The sequence below is a fragment of the Dama dama genome, chromosome 12 (assembly GCF_033118175.1).
Source record: "Dama dama isolate Ldn47 chromosome 12, ASM3311817v1, whole genome shotgun sequence".
NCBI lineage: Eukaryota > Metazoa > Chordata > Mammalia > Artiodactyla > Cervidae > Dama > Dama dama.
In genome coordinates, this window is record NC_083692.1 from 76,721,806 (window position 1) to 76,744,388 (window position 22,583).

The 22,583-nt window shown below is 38.8% G+C and overlaps 1 pseudogene; it reads left to right on the forward strand.

Annotated features, from left to right (window-relative positions):
* Positions 1–1,454: 1,454 nt before the first annotated feature.
* LOC133067353 (T cell receptor alpha variable 22-like) lies at positions 1,455–3,060 on the forward strand (annotated as a pseudogene).
* The last annotated feature ends 19,523 nt before the right edge of the window (positions 3,061–22,583 follow it).

The following is a 22,583-nucleotide window of genomic DNA, read 5'->3' on the forward strand; positions in this document are numbered from 1 at the left end:
GGAAATAAGTACTAAAATAGGATTCAATTTTCTAGATTTATGCTGTCTGTGGAATTTGCTTTCTAAAATTTATAATTTGTTATGATTTTATTTCTCATTCTAAACATTATTTTGTATTTAATTTTTATCCATAATTTTGTGTGGTTTTAGAAAGTGCAATTTTTTAAGTTTCAGAGTCTACAAAACATAAATTCTCCTCCTTACATAATTATAATGCTTTAAAATTCAACCCTACAAAGCCAGCAACGGGGTGAACAAAAATTGTGAACTTCTCTTTATTTCTCTATCTGACCCCTGGAGGGCACTGTTGTGAAAACTAGAAAGGATCAGAATAAGCTAAAAAAAACCTTCCTTCCTTACAATTTAAAGAGATATCCTGACACCATTTTTTACACAATGACATGTAAAGCATCTCAGACATTAGAGACAGGAAGTTTTAAGACAGCCTCTCTTCTTAGCCCAGTCTACAGTCTCCACCAGAAGAAGAAACCTCTATCACCATCATTGCTCCTCAACCTCAGAGCAACTTGGATTCAAGTCCCCCAGTCATGAGACTTCTGTCTGTGGAGAATCACCCAGAAAGCAGCTCACTGCCTCTTCACTGCTCCACCGAGACCTTGGTGTTCACCTTGATGCATGAGGCACTCCTGCTGCTGAGGGAGTACTGTCCCATTTTACTCTCTTGTCCACACATGGAACATTGTTCTGGTTTGACTTTGAATAGAGACTTTCGTTTAGTTGAGTTCACTGATTCAGTAGTAATGTTTCAGGAGCCCAGTCAGTGACCCAGACCGATGGCCACATCACCCTCTGGAGCTGAGGTGCAACTACTCAATTTCCCTTCAACCAAATCTCTGCTTCTGCTAATATGTGCAGTACCCCAACCAAGGACTCTAGCTTCTGAAGTACATGTCTGGAAACAACCTTGTTTCAGCCATCAGAGGTTTTGCGTCTGAATTTAGGAAGAGTGAGACTTCCTTTCACCTGAGGAAAAAGCCCACTGAAGTAATGTGACCAAGTACCTCTATGCTCTGAGTGACATGGTGACTAGGACCATAGGGGGAGCTATCTGCAAACCCCTGAGGTCTGGGAGCTTAAAGGACTTACAGCTTCAGCCTGTGTCATTTTCAGGAAGTAGGCATGTTCTGTGAAGGCAAACAGTACAGAGAATATTAGAGTATTGCAAGTGTTTCATTCCTATGGGCATCTTAGATTTTTTTCTTTCCTTTCCTTTTCAGTTTGCAAAGGAAAGATTTGTTTTCTCCAGTTCCGTGTTCTCAGGGGAGCTGACTGTTAGGCAGGCTTCCTGTCACAGAGGGTCTCCTGAGCAGGGTTTGCTGGGGGAGCTGATTGGTTGCAGGAGCAGGAAATTTCCAGACAAGAAATGACGCACCACTTATGGGTTTAGCTGTGTATTTTAAGGTGAAAATTTCTCAGCAGCAAGTCAAGGCATCATGAAGAGGCTAGTGGGCACTGTGCTGGGGCTTTTGTTTGCCCGGGTTTGCTGTGAGTTGGGGCTGCCCAGCAGGGGAATCTGAAGAAATGAGCAGCTGCTGTATTGCTGAGGGAGGGAGTAGAAAGGGTTGGCAAGTCCTGCACACGTCCTGTCCTTCTCAATGTCTGTGGGAGCTGGAGGGACACGTTCGGGGTTTTTCCAGAGTTACAGTGAGCCTCACCTGTGACTGTCTCTCATCAGGAGTGAGAGGGGTGGACGTGGCGCAGAGTCCCCCAGCCCTGACTCCACAGGAGGGAGCCAGCTCTACACTGTGGTGTAATTTCTCCACCTTGGCAGAGAGTGTGCAGTGGTACCTTCAGAGCCCTGGGGGCCACCTCATCCACCTCATTTACATTCCTTCAGGGACAAAGCAGGATGGAAGATTAAAGGCCACGACAGTCCCTGCAGAACGCCGCAGCTCACTGCACATTTCCTCTTCGCGGACCACAGACTCGGGCACTAACTTCTGTGCTGCGCAGTGCGGTGCTCCCCAGGCTCCTGCGGCCTCGACACGAACCCTCCCGGGGCTCGGCCCCTCCTCCAGCCTCAGTCACACCGTGGGCCCCACAGGGCATTCGCAGTGCTTCTTACTGGCCTTCCAGATTTGAGACTTTGGTCTTTATCTTCCTCTCAATCTGTATCTTCTTCTGCGCTAGAGTCTCAAACTTGTAGCTAGGAGAGTATCTATTAATAGATAAGACAGTGAAAGTGAAAGGCGCTCAGTCGGTCCGACTCTTTGCGAGCCCATGGACCATACAGCCCATGGAGTTCTCCAGGCCAGAATACTGAAGTGGGTAGCCTTTCCCTTCTCCAGGGGATCTTTTTAACCAGCTGAACCACAAGGCAAGCCCAAGAATACAGGAATGGGTAGTCTATCCCTTCTGCAGCGGATCTTCCCGACCCACGAATGGAGCCTGGGTCTCCTGCATTACAGGCGGATTCTTTACCAACCGACCTGTGAGGGAAGCCCTCTCAAAATAAATATTTAGCTACAATATGCTCTACTCCAAAATGGTAAGAAGTGAAAGGAACTAAAGGAAGAGAAAAGTGACTCCAAGAAGATGTTATTCAGCTAAGTTGGCTGTCTCAAGAATGTCCATCCAAACCTGCCTCACCATGATGTGTCCCAACAGACAATTACAGATACATCTCATCCTACTACTGCAGCACAGCAAACGAAAAATACATATATGCTCAATGGTTCATATCAACTTGGTCGTTTAATTAAAACAAATTTATCCTCTTTCAATTCTGGATGCAAGAAGTCTGAAATCAGTTTCACTGGCTACAGTTAAGGTATTGGGAGGGTCGATTCCTTTCCTTACTGCACATTACATAAATTTATTTATAAGTTTGGGAAAATACACATAATTTTGTACCTCTTAATCCGCTTCAGCTATTTCACTCCTACACCCACCCCTTTCCCCTCTAGTAACCAGTAGTTCATTCCCTGTATCTCTGAGTCTGTTTCTGTTCTATTTGTTAGTTTTGCAATTTAGAATCCATATATAAGTGAAAACATATAGTATTTATCTTTCTCTGTCTGACTTATTTTGCTAAGTGTAATACCCTCCAGGATTTTCATGTTGTCTCATGTGATGAGATTTTATTCTTTTTATGATTAAATAATATTTCATTGTATATATATATATATATATATATATATATATATATATATATATATATATATATATGAAATGTATCTATTCATATGGATGAATACTGATTGCTTCCCTATCTTGGCTATTAGAAATAGTACTGCTGTGAATATTAGGGTGCATATATATTTTCAAATTAGTGTTTTTGTTTTCTTCTGATAGATATCCAGGAATGAAATTGCTGGATGATGTAGTATTTATATTTTTAATTTTTGAAGAACTTTTATGCTGTTTTAAATAGTGGCTGCACCAGTTTACTTTCCCAGCAAGGGTGCCCAAAGGGCCCCTTTTCTTCACATCCTCAGCAATACTTATTACTTCTTGGCTTTTTGATGATAGTGTTCTGATTGGGGTGAAGTGAGATCTCATTGGGTTTTGATTTGCATTTACCTGATGATTAGAGATGTTGAATGTCTTTTCATGTGTCTGTTGCCCATCTGTATGTTTCTTTGGGAAAATGTCTATTTAGGTCCTCTGCCTTTTTTAAAATCAGATTATTTATAGTTTTGATATTGCATATAAATTTCTTTATATATTTTGGACATTAACCCCTTATTGACTAATGGTTTGCAAGTATCTTCTTCTGTTTGATAGGCTGTCTTTTTGCATTTTAATAGTTTTATTCCAATTTGGATGCCTTCTATTTCTTTTTCCTATATGACTGCTATGACGAGGACTTCAAGTACTATGTTAAATGGAAATGGTGAGAGTAGGCATCCTTGTCTTGTTCCTCATCTTAGCGAAAAGATTTCAGTTTTTACCATCAAATATGATATTAATTGTGTGTTTGTTGTAAATGGCCTTTATTATTTTGAAATCTGTTCCCATTATACCAAGTTTATTAAGAGTTTTTAACATGAATGTATGCTGAATTTTGTCAAATGTTTTTTCTTTGTCTGTTGAGATAATTATATAAGTTTTTATCCTTCATGCTATTAATGCATATCATGTTGATTGATTTGCAAATATTGAACCATCCTTGTACACCTAGGCTATATCCCACTTGGAAATGATATATGATTCTTTCATAAATTGTTGAATTAAGTTTTCTAACTTAATTCAGTTCTAAAGGAAATTAGTCTTGAATATGCATTGGAAGGACTGATGCTGAAGCTGAAACTTCAATACTTGGGCCATCTGATGCAAAGAACTGATTCACTGGAAAAGACCCTGATGCTGGGAAAGATTGAGGGCAGAAAGAGAAGGGGACAACAGAGGATGAGATCATTGGATGGCATCACTGACTTGATGGACATGAGTTTGAGCAAGCTCCAGGAGCTGGTGATGGACAGAGAAGCCTGGCATGCTTCAGTCCATGGGGTCGCAAAGAGTCGGGATGACTGAGCAGCTGAACTGACTGAATTGAAGTTTGCTAATATTTTGTTGAAGATTTTTTAATCTATATTCATTTGGGAAATTGACCTTCTTTTTGTAGTTTTGTTGTCTAGTTTTGGCATCAGGGTAATGAAGGCTTCATTGAGTGAGTTTGGTAATATTTCCTCACCTTCAATTTTATGGAAAAATTTGAGAAGGATGGGACCTAACTATTCTTTAAATGTTTGGAGAATTACCCTGTGAAGCCACAGAGTCCTCTATATCAGGAATCAACAAAATATGGCTCATGAACCAGTCCATTCAGCCATTTACTTTGTAAATAAATTTGGTTGGAACATAAGAAAGCTTATTTATTTATGTATTATCAATAACTTATTTCATGAAACAATGGCAGAGTTCAGTAGTTGCAGCAGACTGAATGGCCTACAAAGACAAAAATATTTACTATTCTACCCTTTATTGAAGATGTTTGTAATCCCCTCTTCTACATCGTTAGTCATCATGGAAATGCAAGTTAGTTAGATCTCTATACACCCATTAAGGGCAACCCACTCCAGTATTCTTGCCTAGAGAATCCCGTGGACAGGGAAGCCTAGTGGGCTGCTGTCTATGGGGTCGCACAGAGTCGGACACGACTGAAGCAACATAGCAGCAGCAGCATACACACATTATTTTGGCTAAAAATAAGAAGACAACTATATCAAGTGTTGTTAATGACACTGAATAATTGTCAGATTTAGAATCTATTTAGAGACATATTCTCTTCAGTGTGAGCAATCTCCTTGATCTAATGTTGATCTTATGGGAGGAGAGACAGCCCCATGCAGTGACTCGGCCTGAGGGCCAGTTTCTGCCTTTGAAGGGATCCCAGGACAGGTGAGGCTCTATCATGAGTATTTTGAGAGCCCTGCTTCCTCCTGGTGTGTCCAGCACCCAGACCAAGGCTTCCAGACCCTCGTGAGACATGCCTCCATATGGAACAGAGAAGGTTTCATAAGGGACCTCAACAAGGGCAGAGATTTACTAACTGAAGAAATCCTTGACACAAGAAGAGGACTTGGCCACATATTTCAGTGTTCTGATAGATGCTCTAAAATATATATATTACCAAAAATAGTTAAAGAAGAAATAGAAAAGCTAAATAAGTATGTAATCATTAAAGTAATTTGACAATTAGAAATATAAATTTGTAGAGAGTTTCTAATAGATGGGAAGTTTTTAACCTGCAAGTGTGCCCCACCACATAATTAAAAATTGAATGCATAGTAGGATATATAGTAAACCATGTAACCAAGAAAATATTAGAAATTAAGTTTATATAGGGGGTTTCTACAAATAAATAAGAAAAACATTCAAAATGAAAAGAGATACTAAAGATAATTTGCATAAAGCCAATTTAAAGAAGAGGAAATAGACATGTGAACATATAAAACATCAACTTCTGCAGTAATCAGAGGAAATTAAATTAAAGCAAATTACTATCTCATTTCTGTCAGATAACCAGAAATGTGAAAGTCTGGTAGCATTAAGTTTTGACCCAAATACAGGGAGAGGAAGACTATTAAAACTTCTCCAGATGGAGAAAAGCAACCACATAGAGAACACTTATTTAACAGCTTCAGAGAAAAATTGCCTGAACTATTTAATAAAGAAGAAAATGTATATATTTAAAAAGTCAAGCAATTCAACTTCCTGTTACCTACATTCAAGTAATTCCAACATTTGAACAAGGAGGCATTTACAAGGATAGTCACACCAACCCTGTAAGCAAACGTGTAACCATTCAAGTACAGAATGAATGAAAAATGATTTACATATGAAGTCAAAATACAGTGAATTATTGCAAGCAAAGAAACAGTTCTTATATTGTTTTCTTAGATAAATCTTACAAAAATAAAATGCTGAATATAAAAAGCATCAGAATGATATATGCTTCATGACACTACTTATGAGAAATTTCAGAATATAATCACAATATAATATATTGTTTTGTGATACATAGCTATAACAGTAAAATTGAAAAGACATACATGGAATCTTCCCAGTAGTAGTTATTACTTTAAAAATAGGAAAAGTACTAGAAGTTACTCTTTAGTTTTGTCTGTAATGTTTGGAAAGAGCTATAGAAAATATAGCAAAATTAAATATCTGTTTACCATCATTGGCAGGGGAAAATGTGTCTGCACATAATTTTGTGTACTGTAAGAATTATTTAGTATTATTTTTTTTAAATTTTAAAAATTGGATGGTAGCAACCACAATCAATTCATGGAAGGAATAAGATAAGCCCTATTACCTATAACTTTGACAGATGTACTTTTAATAGGCCATAAAAGGCCAATAAAATGCCAGAGAAAAAGCTTTTAATTTGTTTAAGCTCTAGAAATTACTCATCTGAAAATAAACAGCACTGAGACATCCTGCCAGAGTTAAAATATACACTTTTTGAGTACACAAAAAGAGAAAGTGAGAAGAAAATCAGATCATCTGGCTTAGCAGTGGGAGACATGCCCCCAAGATGTTAGTCTATGTTGTAACTAATACACAAATTCAGCAAAGTTGCAGGATACAAATTAATCTGCATTCCAATAATGAACTATCTGGAAGAGATATTAAGAAAACAATTCTTTTTCCATCACATCAGAAAGAAAATACTTAAGAATAACTTTAAGCAAAGTATAGACTTGTATATTGAAATCTGTAAGACTTTGATTATAGAAATTGAAGACAAAAATTAATGAGAAGATACTTTGTTCTTACAGACCAAAAAAAAAAAAAAAATCAATTGCTAAAATATCCATACTACCCAAAGAAATCTACATATTCAATGAAACCTCTATCAAAATTCAATGACATTTTCATGGGGATAGAATAAACCAACCCTAAGATTTATACGAGAGACAATAGACTACCAATAGCCAAAGTGAACTAGAGAAAGATCAGAACTGAAGGCATCACATGACCTTATTTCAAACTACATTACAAAGCTATAGTAATAAAAACAGTGTGTGTGTTTTTTGGCATTAAACAAAGACACATAGATCAATGGAGCGAAATAGAGAACCCAGAAATAAACCCTTGTATACATGGTCAATTCACAGCAAAGAATCCAAGAATATACACTCAAGAAAGGAACATCTCTTCAATAAGTGGTATTATGAGAAATGGAAAGCTACATGCAAAAGAATGAAATTGGACTCATCAAAATGGATTTTAGAATTGAATATAAGAACCACAACAATAAAGCTTAGAAGAAACATAGGGGGTAAGTTCCTTGACAACGGTATTGGCCACAGTTTTTTTTGTATTTGACACTAAAAGCAAGGACAACAAGAGCGGAAAAAAAAAAAAAAAGTAAAAAACAAGTGTGACTACATCAAACTAATAAGCTTATGTCCGGCAAAAGAAGCCATCAACAAAACGAAAAGGCAGCCTACAGAGTGAGAGCAAATATTGCCCAAACATATATCTGATAAGGGGCTAATACCCAAAATATATAAATATCTTGTATAGTCATTAGAACAAAAGTCTGTTTTAAAAGTAGGCTGATGATCTGAATAAACATTTTCCCAAAAAAGACATACTAATGACCAGAGGTAAATCAGAAGATGCTCATCATCACTAATTATCAGGGAAATAAAAGTCAAAACCAAAAAGACCTATCACTTTACATCTGCCAGAATGGCTACTATCAAAAAGACAGGGAATAAAAAATTTTGACAAGAATGTAGAAGAAAGGGAACCCTGCCCACTGTTGCTGGAAATATAAATTGGTGCAGCTTCTATGGAAACAGTATGGAGGTTCCTCAAAAAATTAAAACTAGCTCTATTATGATATTCAGCATTTCTACTTCTGAGTATTCATCTGAAGAAAATGAAGTCACTATCTCAAAAAGATATCTGTACCCCATGTTTATTGCAGTTCATCTACAACGGCTGAGACATGGAAACAACCTGTGTCCTCTGACAGATGAATGGATAAAGAAAACGTGGTAAAAAATGAAATTTTTTCATAGATTTACAACAACATGAATGAATCTTGATGGCACAATACTAAGTGAAATAAATCAGGCAGACAAAGTCAAATACTGTATGAAATCATTTATATGTGGAATCTAAGACACAGATGCAGGAACACACACACACACACACAGACGTATAGACACACAGACACACACACACACACAGACCTCATAGATACAGAGAATAGACTGGGGGTGTAGGGTGTGGAATAGGTGACTATGTTCAAAAGACAGAAACATCCAGTTATAAGAGAAATAAGTCCTGGGGATTCAATGTACAGCATGATGACTATAAAAAAATTTTTTAATGGTGTCAGTATGTAAACCCTCTAGGCTCTCAAAGATTTCTTTTTTAATTAAAAAAAATTTTTGACTGCTCTGGGTCTTTGCTGCTGTACACAGGCATTCTCTAGTTGCACCAAGCAGGGGCTACTCTTGGTTGCAGTGCACAGGCTCACTGTCATGCCTTCTCTTGTTGTGAAACACAGGCTCTAGGAGCACAGGCTCAGTAGTTGCAGCATGCAGGCTCTAGGGCACGCGGGCTCGGTAGTTGTGGCACGCGGGCTTGGTAGTTGTGGCTCACAGGCTCAGAAGTTGCGGCTCTTGGGCTCTAGAGCAAAAATGCCATAGATGTGGTGCCTGGGCTCAGTGGCTCCAGGGCATGTGGAACCTTCCCGGACCAGGGATTGAACCCATGTCCCCTGCATTGGCAGGTGACCTCCCATCCACTGTACCACCAGCGAAATCCTCTTGAAGTTTGTTTTGCTTTTTTTTTCTAGTGCTTTGAACAGTTGAATAACAAGTTTGGAATAGGATGTACAACTACTGGACTGGAGTATCTTTCATTGAAAGATGACTGAAATATGCAAAACTCAAAATAGGATGTAGTACCCAGATTGGAATGCAGGGTGAGCTTCAGAAGACAGTCACCAGAGATGTAAGAGGGAGGACTAGGGAAGATCTGGGAACCTCAGTAGTAATTCTGTGCCCTCATATGCTATGTGAGTCTGGGAATTCCTATGAAGGAACCAAGGAGAATCCAAGGACAATCTATTATAAAATAACTCAGTTAGGTTTTCCCTGGTGGCTCAGTAAAGAATCTGCCTGCCAAAGCAGGAGACATTGGTTCAATCCCTGATACAGGAAGATCCCACATGTCACGCAGCAGCTAATCCTGTGCACCACAACTATTGAGTCTATGCTCTAGAGCCCATGCTCCACAGTAAGAGAAGCCACCGCAATGAGAAGTGCAGCTCCAGAGTGACCCCTCTCTCTGCAGCTAGAGAGCAGTCCGTGTAGCAATGAAGACCCAAAACACTCTAAATTAATAAATAAATAAAATTATAAAAAGAATAAGTTATTCTTATTGGGGTTTCTTTATGAGGTGTTGAAACAAAAATAGGATGTTTGAAATTTGATCAATTTGATGTAAATGACTTCATTACATGAAATTTCAGAATAAAATGAAATAGAATTTTCATTCCTTCAATGTCAAGAAAGAGAAATCTTTTTATTTTAGAAAACATATATAATGAGAATTATAAGATTGTACTAAAGAGTATAACTGCATCCATGACAGCAACATGGTCAAATATTTGAATTTAGAAGACCCATTGGTTCTTGCTTCCTAAACCTTTAAGAAGTTAATCACAGAGTTACATCACAAATGAGTATGATTTCACAGCCATTACCATTTGGTATTCCAATAACAACTGGAGAGATTGCAGAAGTCAGAAGTTTATTCTGTGTTCATTTGTCTGTGTGATATTTGCTATTCTGAAGTTATGTGCTAAAGTTACCAGTTCACATGGTTTGGTGGGAAAGTGGGAAGAAAAGGGAGCTCATGGCTTCTTGTTGGTCTTTTTTAGGGAAACTAGGGAGCAGTTAGTATAATTATCTTAGAATTAAAATCAGAAAGGCAAGAGAACAATCAGAACATGAATGAATATTTGTAATCCCAGCATGATTCATAATGAATTTGTTTCAGATAACGTCCCGGGTTTTAGAAGAGATTAATTTACTACTAAATTTGGAAGTTTTAAGTAAAAAATCTCTTTCAATTTCGTCCTTCAACATTAAACTCTGGCTGTCCTTTACCGGGTATTATCATTTATTAGTAAATCACAAGGAAAGGCAGAACAATGTTTAGGACAGTCTAAATCTTCCAACCTGAGTGTCATAGCATGTTCAGACTTGATCCAGCCAGAAGCTACATTTTTCAGAGTCTGATTCTATAACGCAGCTGAGGGAACATGCACCTTTACTGTCAGGAACTCAGAGCAAGGCCATATCAACAAAGGGGAAAAACCGCCTTCATGCTGCTCCCCGTGCTGTTGTGGGCATTTGTGGTGTCCTCTACTTAGTTACAGATAATTGGAAACCAGGACATCTGCTGCCTGCCAGCACCCAGAGGTGAAATGGAACAGGCTAGATGTCTCAACCAAATATAAACTCTCCTCCCTGCATCACATTAATGTGTTATTTTGGCTTTAAAATCAAAGAACCGGCACTGTTTTAGGCCTTTCTGTACTTTCTTTTCTACTTGTCTATTTGCCTTTGGTTCTTTTATATTAATTCAGCTGTTAAAACAATGAAATCAAATGGAAGATTGACAGTGACATTCTACATGATCATGTACAGTATACAAAACTTCAGTCACCAAATAGCGTGGTGTCAACATTTACTAAGTGTTTACAGATACCATATTTTCTAGGAGCGTGCTGTAGCATTGTGTCACAGAAAAATTCAGCATGCTTAGCTTGACTTTACAGAGAAAAATAACAAACCACTAACAAGAGAGACTGAACACTTTGGGGTAAAAAATATGACATCAGGACAATTTAAGGACACCTGATCTAATAAATACAATTCTACTTGTAAAGGCAGCAGGATTGAATATACTGATGCTCTTCAAAGTCTATTAAGTAAAACTCAATGTCAGATTTCAAAGATTAATATTTTTTCCTGTTAACCATTTCCTAAAAAAACACACACAACCGAATAGATTCTGAAAGTCAGGAGTGATTTTTTATCATTTGATATTGAAGTAAGTAACTTTATTTATTGGAAAATATAAACAAAGACCTAGAACCAAGTGAGAAAAGAAAAAGATATGTTAATTATTTTGGAAAAGACTGCCTTTTGTCAAGAAAGCTAAAGGGCTTCCCAGGTTGAGCTAGTGTTAAAGAGCCCATCTGCCAATGCAGGAGATGTACGAGTTTGATCCCTGGGTTGGGGACCCACTCCAGTGTTCTTGCCTGCAGAATCCCTATGGACAGAGGAGCCTGGCAGGTTAGAGTCCATGGGGTTGGACAGAGCTGCACAGGACTGAAGCAGCAGCACAACACACACATGAGAAAGCTAAAGATCCGTGAGTTTGTTTTATTGTGTGTGTTTTTTTAAGAGTCATTAAATTCTGGATAAAGAAATGTAAGCATCGGCTAAATGGATGACCAGAATGACCAGTAAGTAGATTACAGGAAGGATTCCTAGTGTATACTACTATGTTTTGAATGGGCTGGCAAAATTATTATCAATGTGTGTCAACTTACTGAGTCTTCTGTTTCTCTCAGCTCAAACCCTTAACGTGTGTGTGTTAGTCGCCCAGTCGTGTCCAACTCTTTGGGACCCCATAGGCTGTAGCCGCCAGACTCCTCTGTCCATGGGGATTCTGCAGGCAAGAACACTGGAGTGGGTTGCCATTCCCTTCTCCCGGGTGATCTTCCTAAATCAGGGATCAAACCAGGGTCTCTTGAACTGCAGGCATATTCTTTATCATCTGAGCCATCAGGGAAACCCTCAAACATATAATACCAACTGCTTTTTCCATGACCCTTTCAGGATCTACCTAACATAATAATCAGGGAAAGAAAATTAAACATCTGTGAGCCAAAAGTTTTTCCCATCTGTGAAAAAGACCATGTGATCTATGAACATGACAAACCCCACTTCCTGTCTGAGGAGTCACACATAGTCACACAGGTACTATGTAAATGTGCCGCCAGGCACACAGAGACACTGAACTCTCAGCTTGAGGCAGGACTGAGCACATTTGTGCAGGGGAATCCACACCTCATGCCACTCTCCAGCCTGCTCTGGGTGTTCCTGGCCTTCACCTTCTCTGGTAGGGATGCTTCCAAGCATGGGTGTGAGTGTTCAGGGTGAAAGGACTGCACACAGACGTGCGGTGCTTCACAGGGACTTGGTGGGGAAGGAGGACTGGAGAAAAAGAAGCATTTTACAATTTCAATTTGATTTGTCTCTGGGTCCTAAATTAGTCTAAATCCCACACTATTTTATTTACTACTTCATCTCTGTTTTCTGCTTTTTTCCCCATAGGACCCAGTGTGGCCCAGAAAGTAACTCAAGTCCAGACAGCCATAACCAGTCAAGTGGGGCAGACAGTCACCCTGAATTGTCGCTATGAAGTAAGCTGGACCACGGACTACTACTACATTTTTTGGTATAAACAGCTTCCCAGTGGAGAGATGAATTTCCTTATTCATCAGTATTCAGAACACCTGAATGCAAGGAATGGCCGCTACTCTGTAAACTTCCAGAAAGCAGATAAATCCATCAGCCTCATCATTTCAGCCTTACAGCTCCAAGACTCTGCAAAGTACTTCTGTGCTCTCTGGGAGCTCACAGTGCTTGAAGTAATGGGAAAAGCTGAACAAAAACCCCAGAGCTTAATAAGAGAGAGCACACTGCTTCAGGACCTCAGTTGAAGTGCACACCTGCACATCCCAGAAGAGAAATGGTAGTCCTGTGGTTGCTTCTTCTCTGGTCTGGATCAGAAGATTTAATTCTAAATAAAAGCTCCTTCTAGGTGGATCATCAGGCTACAGCTAGAACCAGGTGGGCCTGCCCCACAGGAACTGGAGCCTGAAGAAGACAGGGAATCACTGTGGTTTCTCCCTCCCTTTGGTCCCCCAATTTCCCACCACTGCTTTGGGTCCCCCATTTGAGCAGGAGGCCAGTAGACGCTGGAACTGTGAAAGCACATCTTATCTCCTGCAACTCCTTTCTGGTGGATCCACTTCACAGCTCTTGCCTCCCCTTTCACTCAGAGTTTCCTCTGACTGCCCAGGTCAATACAGGCTTTCAGCTCTTGCTAGTATCTTGATGCTTCCCATCTCTTCTTTGTTTTCCTTAACCCTGCCTGCAAATCTATAAATATTCCCTTCATTAAACTTTGTAGTTAAATCTTCAAGTAAATCAAAGATCTTTCTAGGTTATTTGGAAGCAGGTGTCCACAGTAACTTTCTACTAATACATTCTTCTCTTGAACTATCAACTTTAAATCAATCATACAGAACATGTGTAAACTTGTCTAAAGCTATAAACTTGCTCCATAATAATTTAAAGTGACTGCTTCACTAAAATACACTCACATCACAAACTTGGGTATAGTTATCTGGAATCATTATGAAAATCATTTCCTTAGTCCTTTCTTCTTAGACTTTGTGTCACTTAAGGTACAATCAGGAAGCAGACCATCAGTGATGTAGAATAAGAGTTTAGCTATATGTAAAGATTAGAACTCAGGCATTTGCTAGAGCTGATGGAGTAGTCTATACAAGCAGAAAAGATATAAGCACCCTAATGTTCATTGCAGCACTAATTACAGTAGCATGGACATGGAAGCAACCTAAATGTCCAACGATGGAATAATAGATAAAAAAGATATGGCATATATATACAATTGAATATTATTCAGCCATGAGAAAGAACAAAACAGTGCCATTTGCAGTGGCCTGGATGGACCTAAAGATTGTCATACTGAGTGAAGTAGGTCAGACAGAGAAAGACAAATATCCTCTGATATCTCTTTTATCAGATGGAATTTTAAAAAGTGGTATTTACAAATGAAAGTGTTTACAAAACAGAAATAGAATCCCGGATGTAGAAAACTAATTATGGTTACCAAAGGGGGAAAGGGATATGAGGGATAAACAGGCAGACTGGGATTCACATATACACACTACTATATATAAAATAGATAACTAAAGAGAACCTTCTGTATAACACAGGAGACTCTACTCAATAATCTATAATGACCTATACAGAAGCACAATCTAAAAAAGAGTGGATATATGTATACATATAACTGATTCACTTTGCTGTACAACAGAAACTAACATTGTAAAGCAACTATACTCTAATAAAAATTAATTTTAAAAGTAGAGATAATAAATCTACTGGAAAAAATAAGAGCTATCAAAACTTTGAAAAAACAGTGATACCTGACTTCTCATCCAGACCAACAGAAGTTACAATGGGAAAGTATTTTTAAAGTGTTTAAGAAAATAAACAGAACTTTAAAGCTAGCTTCTTATGAAAATGAAGACATGTATTAAAATGTCTGTGTTGAATATCAATGCTAAGAGGGTGGAAAGTCAATGTGCAGACTTTTAAATTATATTTGCAATGCATATTTCTGAAAAAGGACTCAAATGAAAAAAATATATAAAATACATACATATTAATCAGTAAAGAAAACAGTCAAGAAGAATGGGACAATCTTGGAGATCCAATTCAGAAATTTGATATTCAATACCTAATAAATATACTAAAAATAATATTATTATTTATCAGGTAAGTGAAAATAAAGCTTCCTCTGAATGCTCCATCTGTGCTCTTTCAGCACCCTGAATGTACTAATGTAGCTAGGAGAATATGACCCAAGAGGACAGGGAAAAATAATGACTGTCTCAAGGAAAATAAGTGATTAAATAAATTTCCTATAGTTTCCCTCATGAAACCAATGTTGAGGAAAAAAAAAAGGTAGTAACAAGTCACAGATTCTGGATATTAAAGAAAAGGCAGGTTTCACTAGAAAAAAAGATGGTATTTTTTGAGCTTATTTTATGTCAGGCACTGTGGTATGCATTTCAGATTCATCATCTAATTTAAATATCAAAATCCTTTGAGATAGGTTTTATTGTTTCTTTTTTCTTTTTTTTTTTTAGTCTTTGGGAAATGAACCATAACTTTCCTAACTGTGAAATGTTTCTTTACCTTTTATTATCAGCCAGAGTGTAACATTTTAGGGGGCTCCTGAGGAGCAAGGTCTGGACTATGGAGAAGCACTTGGACTCAAAATAGGGTGGCTGGACATCTGAGTGATGGTGACATTACTGGTTTAAACTGGAACCTAAAGTGAACTAGAAGAGAAGATGCCAAACCTAGACACAAAGTCCCAGGATGAGTAGATGAGGAAATCATCCACTAATCAGTGAACAGTGCTGAGTGCTTTAGCAAGTTTTTTATTTAATAGTATGCTGGGGAAATTGAGAGCTACGATGGGGTATTATTCTTTAAACACTCCTGTGAGGCTATCTTCCCAAACATCTACATGGTGTTATCTCTGAAGTTCCTTTACATCTTTACCCATCTTTACTTGGTGAATTCTTAATTTAACTCTTTCTATTTTCCTTCCTTGAGAACCAGACTCCAGCACACTGCATGTACCAGGAGTAAATGCCGAAGCACTGCCACCTGCTGTCCTACTCGAACATTCTGTGAGACTTACACGGGCTTCCTTGCTGCCCTCTGTGCTGAGTCTCTTCAGTCGTGTCCGACTCTGCGACCCCATGGACTGTAGCCCGCCAGGCTCCTCTGTACGTGGGATTCTCCAGGCAAGAGTACTAGAGTGGGGTTGCCATGCCCTCCTCCAGGGGGTCTTCCCGACCCAGGGATCAAACCCACACCTCTTATACCTCCTACACGGACACTCCTACACTCCGTTACCACTAGCGCCACCTGGGAAGCACTCAGTTGTGAGGAAGTCTCATCAAGGTAGGGCCTGTGGTTGCTGAACCAGTCAGTAAACTCAATGCAGACATCTGGAGAGAGAGAATTCAGGAGAACTGGCCTTTTTTTCTTTTTCTTTTTTCCTCTCCCTCTCTTTTGCCTGCCAGATATAAAAGGGATTGACTTCAAACATAGAATACATAGGATGATTCTGGCTGGAGAGTAAGAGGCTACCTTGGAAAGAAAGCTCTAAATTACTTCACAAGGTGAGAGTTTCTTCCCTGAGAAGTGAAATTGTGCTTACTGTTATGTCCTTTCTTGTAGTATAGAAATAGCCTGAGAAGTGGGAGCAAGAGTTAATAATGGGAAAAATAAACAACCATGGCAAATATTGCTTGATTATACTCATTACTTATTATAATATTCCACCCATTCTCTCAGTATAACACCTTATGAACTGATTTCCCATTGACAGTGAGAAACATGATAGACCATGGATACTTAGGATAATACATGTAATATGCTATGTAAACTAATAAAATACACCTGAGAAAAATATTGAGATTTATCTTGTGGGTAGATTCCTCTGCAGTTTCAAATTCTGTCTCCCAATTCCCTGCCCCAAGAATTTGTACATTGCCTGCAGCTGGTTGAGTGTTTATGACAGGATTTCTGCATCTCTTCTCTTGGGCAGGAAAGATAGAGGTTAGTCATTGAGATGGCTTCCAATTCTGTTCCACTTTTCAGAACACAATTTAAATTTGAGTATGTAGAAGGCACTGCTGTCTAGTTTTAGCACCTACTCTGTTTCCTTTGTTTATTTCAGTTGTTCACTGGAAAGAAGTTTATGTAATCAATTTATACTATTGATTTCCCAGAAGTAGATTTAGATTCTGAACAATCTTAATTAGTGCTATCTTGCACTATTAAATTTTCCCTGATTATGTTTTATTTTTCCAACAACATTTTGAGCTTACAAAGAACAGATAATATTGCCTTTATAACTTTTGGAGCTTAGAAATCACGGGCACAAAATCATTGTTTAAACTAATGTGTGCATGTTCAGTGAAACTAACCTGATTAGTGAGCTGTGACACAGGCAAAATAGAACATAAATCTTATTTACTTTAACCAATTCTATTGAGGTATAACTGACATTCCATAAAATGCATCCATTTTGCATCTACAGTTCAGTAATTTTTGGTAAATTAGCTTAGTTATAAAATTAGTTCCATAATCATAATCATTACCATGGCCCTTCCATGTGCTCTCTTTTAGTGGTCTCTCAGGGAAGCGGTTCATCTCACCTGATGCCTCACAAAAGCATAAGCTGAGAAAGCGTCTTCATGTTTAGTCTCACTACTGCCACGATATTAACTTTGATGCATTTGTTTATTACAGTGAGTCACCAAGCCAGCACAGACCAAGTGTGCATGGGGTCTACACAAGGGCATGGATATCAGGAAGCAGGGATCATTGGAGGCATTTCGGTCTCAAATTTGTGATAATTTGTTATGATAGAAGGCGGATTCTAACACAGTTCCTAAAAGTAACATTTCTAAATAGCTATAGTCAATCTTTGATTGTTTATATTCATGGGAGAATGCATTTAAATTGGTCTTTGGCCTATGTTGAGTTCAAACTCTCAAGCATGAAAATACACACATTTATTTATCACTCAACAATGTTTGAATGTTCACTATTCACCAAGTATTCAAGTAGTTTCTGGGAACCTGGTTATGAACAATAAACAAATATTTATTTAGTGTATACCACATACCTGGGACTTTAATTATAATATGAAAGACAAAATTTCTTGTTTTCATATTCTCCCTTCTAGAACATCACAGTCCAATAGAACTCTCAGAGGAGGTGGAAACATTCTCTATCTGAACTATCTAATAACCCCTAGCCTAGTAGTATAAGTGTGGCCTGTAGCCCAGCAGGCACTATGGGCAAGATTCTCCAGGTAAGAATACTGGAGTGGGTTGCCATGCCCTTCTCCAGGGATCTTCCTGACCCACGGATCGAACCTGCATCTCTTATGTCTCCTGCATTGGCAGGAAGGTTCTTACCACTAGCACCATCTAGGAAGCCGCGAAATGTGGCTAGTATGACTGAAAAACTAAAATTTAATTCTATTTAATTTTCAGTTCAGTTCAGTTCACTCACTCAGTCATGTCTGACACTATGTGTCCCCATGGACTGCAGCAGGCCAGGCCTCACTGTCCATCACCAACTCCCAGAGTTTACTCAAACTCATGTCCTTCGAGTTGGTGATGCCATCCAACCATCTCATCCTCTGTCGGCCACTTCTCCTCCCACCTTCAATCTTTTTCAGGATCAGGGTCTTTTCAAATAAGTCAGTTCTTCACATCAGGTGGCTAAAATATTGGAGTTTCAGCTTCAGCATCAGTCCTTCCAATGAATATTCAGGACTGATTTCCTTTAGGATGGACTGGTTGGATCTCCTTGCAGTCCAAGAGATGCTCAAGAGTCTTCTTCAACACCACAGTTCAAAAGCATCAGTTCTTCGGCACTCAGCTTTCTTTATAGTCCAACTCTTACATCCATACATGACTTCTGGAAAAAACAAAGCTTTGTCTAGATGGACCTTTGTTGGCAAAGTAATGTCTCTGCTTTTTAATATGTTGTCTAGGTTGATCATAACTTTTCTTCCAAGGAGCAGGTGTATTTTAATTTCATGACTGCAGTCACCTTCTGAAGTGATTTTGGAGCCCCAAAAAATAAAGTCTGCCACTGTTTCCATTGTTTCCCCATCTATTTGCCATGAAGTGATGGCACCGGATGCCATGAGCTTAGTTTTCTGAATGTCGAGCTTTAAGCCAACTTTTTCATTCTCCTCTTTCATTTTCATCAAGAGGCTCTTTAGTTCTTCTTCACTTTCTGCCATAAAGTTGGTGTCATCTGGGTATCTGAGGTTATTGATGTTTCTCCCAGAAATCTTGATTCCAGCTTGTGCTTCATCCAACCCAGTGTTTCTCATGATGTACTCTGCATATAAGTTAAATAAGCAGGGTGACAATATACAGCCTTGACATACTCCTTTCCCAATTTGGAACTAGTCTGTTGTTCCATGTTGAGTTCTAACTGCTGCTTCCTGACCTGCATACAGATTTCTCAAGAGGCAGGTCACATGTTCTGGTATTCCCATCTCTTGAAGGATTTTCCACAGTTTGTTGTGATCCATACAGTCAAAGGCTTTGGCATAGCCAATAAAGCAAAAGTAGATGTTTTTCTGGAACTCTCTTGCTTTTTCAATGATCCAGAGGATGTTGGCAATTTGATCTCTGGTTCCTCTGCCTTTTCTAAATCCAGCTTGAATATCTGGAAGTTTATGGTTCACATACTGTTGAAGCCTGGCTTGGAGAATTTTGAGCTTTACTTTACTAGCATGTCAGATGAATGAAATTGTGTGGTAGTTTTAACATTCTTTGGCATTGCCTTTCTTTGGAATTGGAATGAAAACTGACCTTTTCCAGTCTTGTGGCCACTGCTTAGTTTTCCAAATATGCTGGCATATTGAATGCAGCACTTTCATAGCATCATCTTTTAGGATTTAAAATAGCTCAACTGGATTTCCATCACCTCCACTAGCTTTGTTTGTAGTGATGCTTCCTAAGGCCCACTTGACTTCACATTCCAGGACGTCTGGCTCTAGGTGAATTATCACATCATCATGATTATCTGGGTCGTGAAAATCTTTTTTGTATAGTTCTTCTGTGTATTCTTGCCACCTCTTCTTAATATCTTCTGCTTCTGTTAGGTCCATACAATTTCTGTCCTTGTGCCCATCTTTGCATGAAATGTTCTCTTGGTATCTCTAATTTTCTTGAAGAGGTATCTAGTCTTTCCCATTCTACTGTTTTCCTCTATTTTTTTGCATTGATCACTGAGGAAGGCTTTCTTATCTTTCCTTGCTATTCTTTGGAACTCTGCATTCAAAGGGGTATGTCTTTCCTTTTCTCCTTTGCCTTTCACTTCTCTTCTTTTCAGCTATTTGTAAGGCCTCCTCAGACAACCATTTTGCCTTTTTGCATTTCTTTTTCTTGGGGATGGTCTTGATCCCTGCCTCCTGTACAATGTCATGAACCTCTGTCCATAGTTCTTCAGGTACTCTGTCTATCAGAGTTAATCCCTTGAGTCTATTTCTCACCTCCACTGTTTAATCTTAATTCATTTTAAATTAAGCTGCTTGTAGCCAACATATAGGACAGCTTAGTTCTTGATGATGATACAGTACATGCCCTCTAGGCACATGGAGCCAGCCCCCACAATTAACAAATCATTATAATACAAGCTAATAGTGCTAAGTGAGAATTTCTGAAATTCTGTAGAGCCATAGGATGGTATTCTATTCAACTGCTTAGTTTTAAGAAATTCTCGTTAGAGTAGTTCATGTCTGATAGATAGATAAGACTGTTTTTGAATTATATTGATTTGTTAAAATCCCTGGTATGTGGTAAAGTAACATGGTGAGAGAGCCATAAGTTTTAAACTGGATAATTTACAGCCAGAGTATTTTATATGACAGCAGACAAAAAGATACATTTTATCTTCCATTTTGACATCATAGGTTGTCTAACAATAAATTATGGGTCTTTTCCACATTTATTAAAATGACCTAATATATTCCATCAGTACATACAGAAAAACACACTACATGATTCTGATAAAATTGGAAATGGCAAGTGAAACATTTTATTTCATTCTGATGCCCTGCTTTTTAAAGAATCACAGAATCCATTCCTGAAGGGCAAAACATACCTCCCCAAACACTATCATGTGGCTCAGCTGGTAAAGAATCCACCTGCAATGTGGGAGATCTGTGTTCGATCCCTGGGTTGGGAAGATCCCCTGCAGAAGGGAAAGGCTACCCACTCCAGTATTCTGGTCTGGAGAATTCCATGGACTGTATAGTCCATTGGGTCGCAAAGAGTTGGACACGACTGGGCGAATTTCACTTTCTCTTCCAACTTTTAAACACTATCAGCATGAGTAAACTTTTTCCAAGCCTTGACAAGTATTTACCACATGAGCTAGAAAAAATATTGAAAAACAATAGATACATGTGTATGTACAACTGAATCACTTTGCTGTAAACCTGAAACTAGCCCAACATTGTTAATCAACTATACTCTAAGATAAAATAAATGTTTAAAATATATCTGCAATAAAAAGAGAAAGAAAACTTTGTAAGAAATTAGTTATAAAATCAGCAGTATTTGATCCAACCACATGGGGGCAGCATCTATAAACCCGCCTCTCTTGAAAATAACCTGAGTAAAGCAGTGGTAAGCCTGATTGGCTGCATCAAACTGCGGTCACTCCTTTCACCTTTCTTTCCAAAGAGCAGTGCAGACCGTGTTTCTGTGGGTCTGGAAGAAGCCTGTACAAAGAAAACCCTTTAGGAGCAGATAGATTCAGCAACTCTTCCTGACGAGGAAGAAGAGGGAGATGCTGCTCTTAGCACCAATGTCAACCTTATGGATGCAAATACCATGTGAGTTTGGGGTTTCCCTGATTGCTCCCAGGAAATTCAGCACAGTGGAATCTTATCTGCAGACAACTGCAGGAGTGGGATTTTCTGATTGAGAGCAAAGCTGTGAAAAAGCACAGAAATAATAAAGTAGGAAGATAGAGGGAGTTGAGGAGGGAGACTTGAAACAAAGGAGAAAAATACACAAGAATGAGAGAGACAGGGTAGTTGACGGATTAGACATCTAACCAGATTTTCTCTGATGCTTCCCTCTGTTTCTTTGAACAGAAATGAATGGACAACAGATAAAGCATTTTCCTGAATTCTTGCTTCTACAGGAAGGAGAGAACTTCACTACATACTGCAATTTCTCGAGCAACTTTTACAACTTACAGTGGTATAAGCAGAGGCCTGGGGGCAGTCCTGTCCTCTTGATGATATTAGCTAAGAGTGGAAAAGTAAAGACGCAGCAGAGACTGACAGTTCGGTTTGGAGAATCCAGACAGCACAGTTCCCTGCCCCTCACGGCCGCCCAGCCCTCAGATGTAGGAACTTACTTCTGTGCCCAGAAACAGTGCTCTGGAAGCACCTGCTGTCTGTCCCCAAACCTCACTGTGGGCTCCAGGGGCCGCCCCTCCTCAACTCCCCTCAGAGCAGGGCCAGAGAAAGCTGAAGTCATGATGTCTACGAAGAAACTGAATTTTTAATTAAAAAAGTCCCTGGACTCAGACAGTGTTACTGAAGAATTCTGTCAAACACTGAAGAGGAATTAGCATGAATTATACACAATTTCTTCCAGAAAATAGAAGAAAATAATT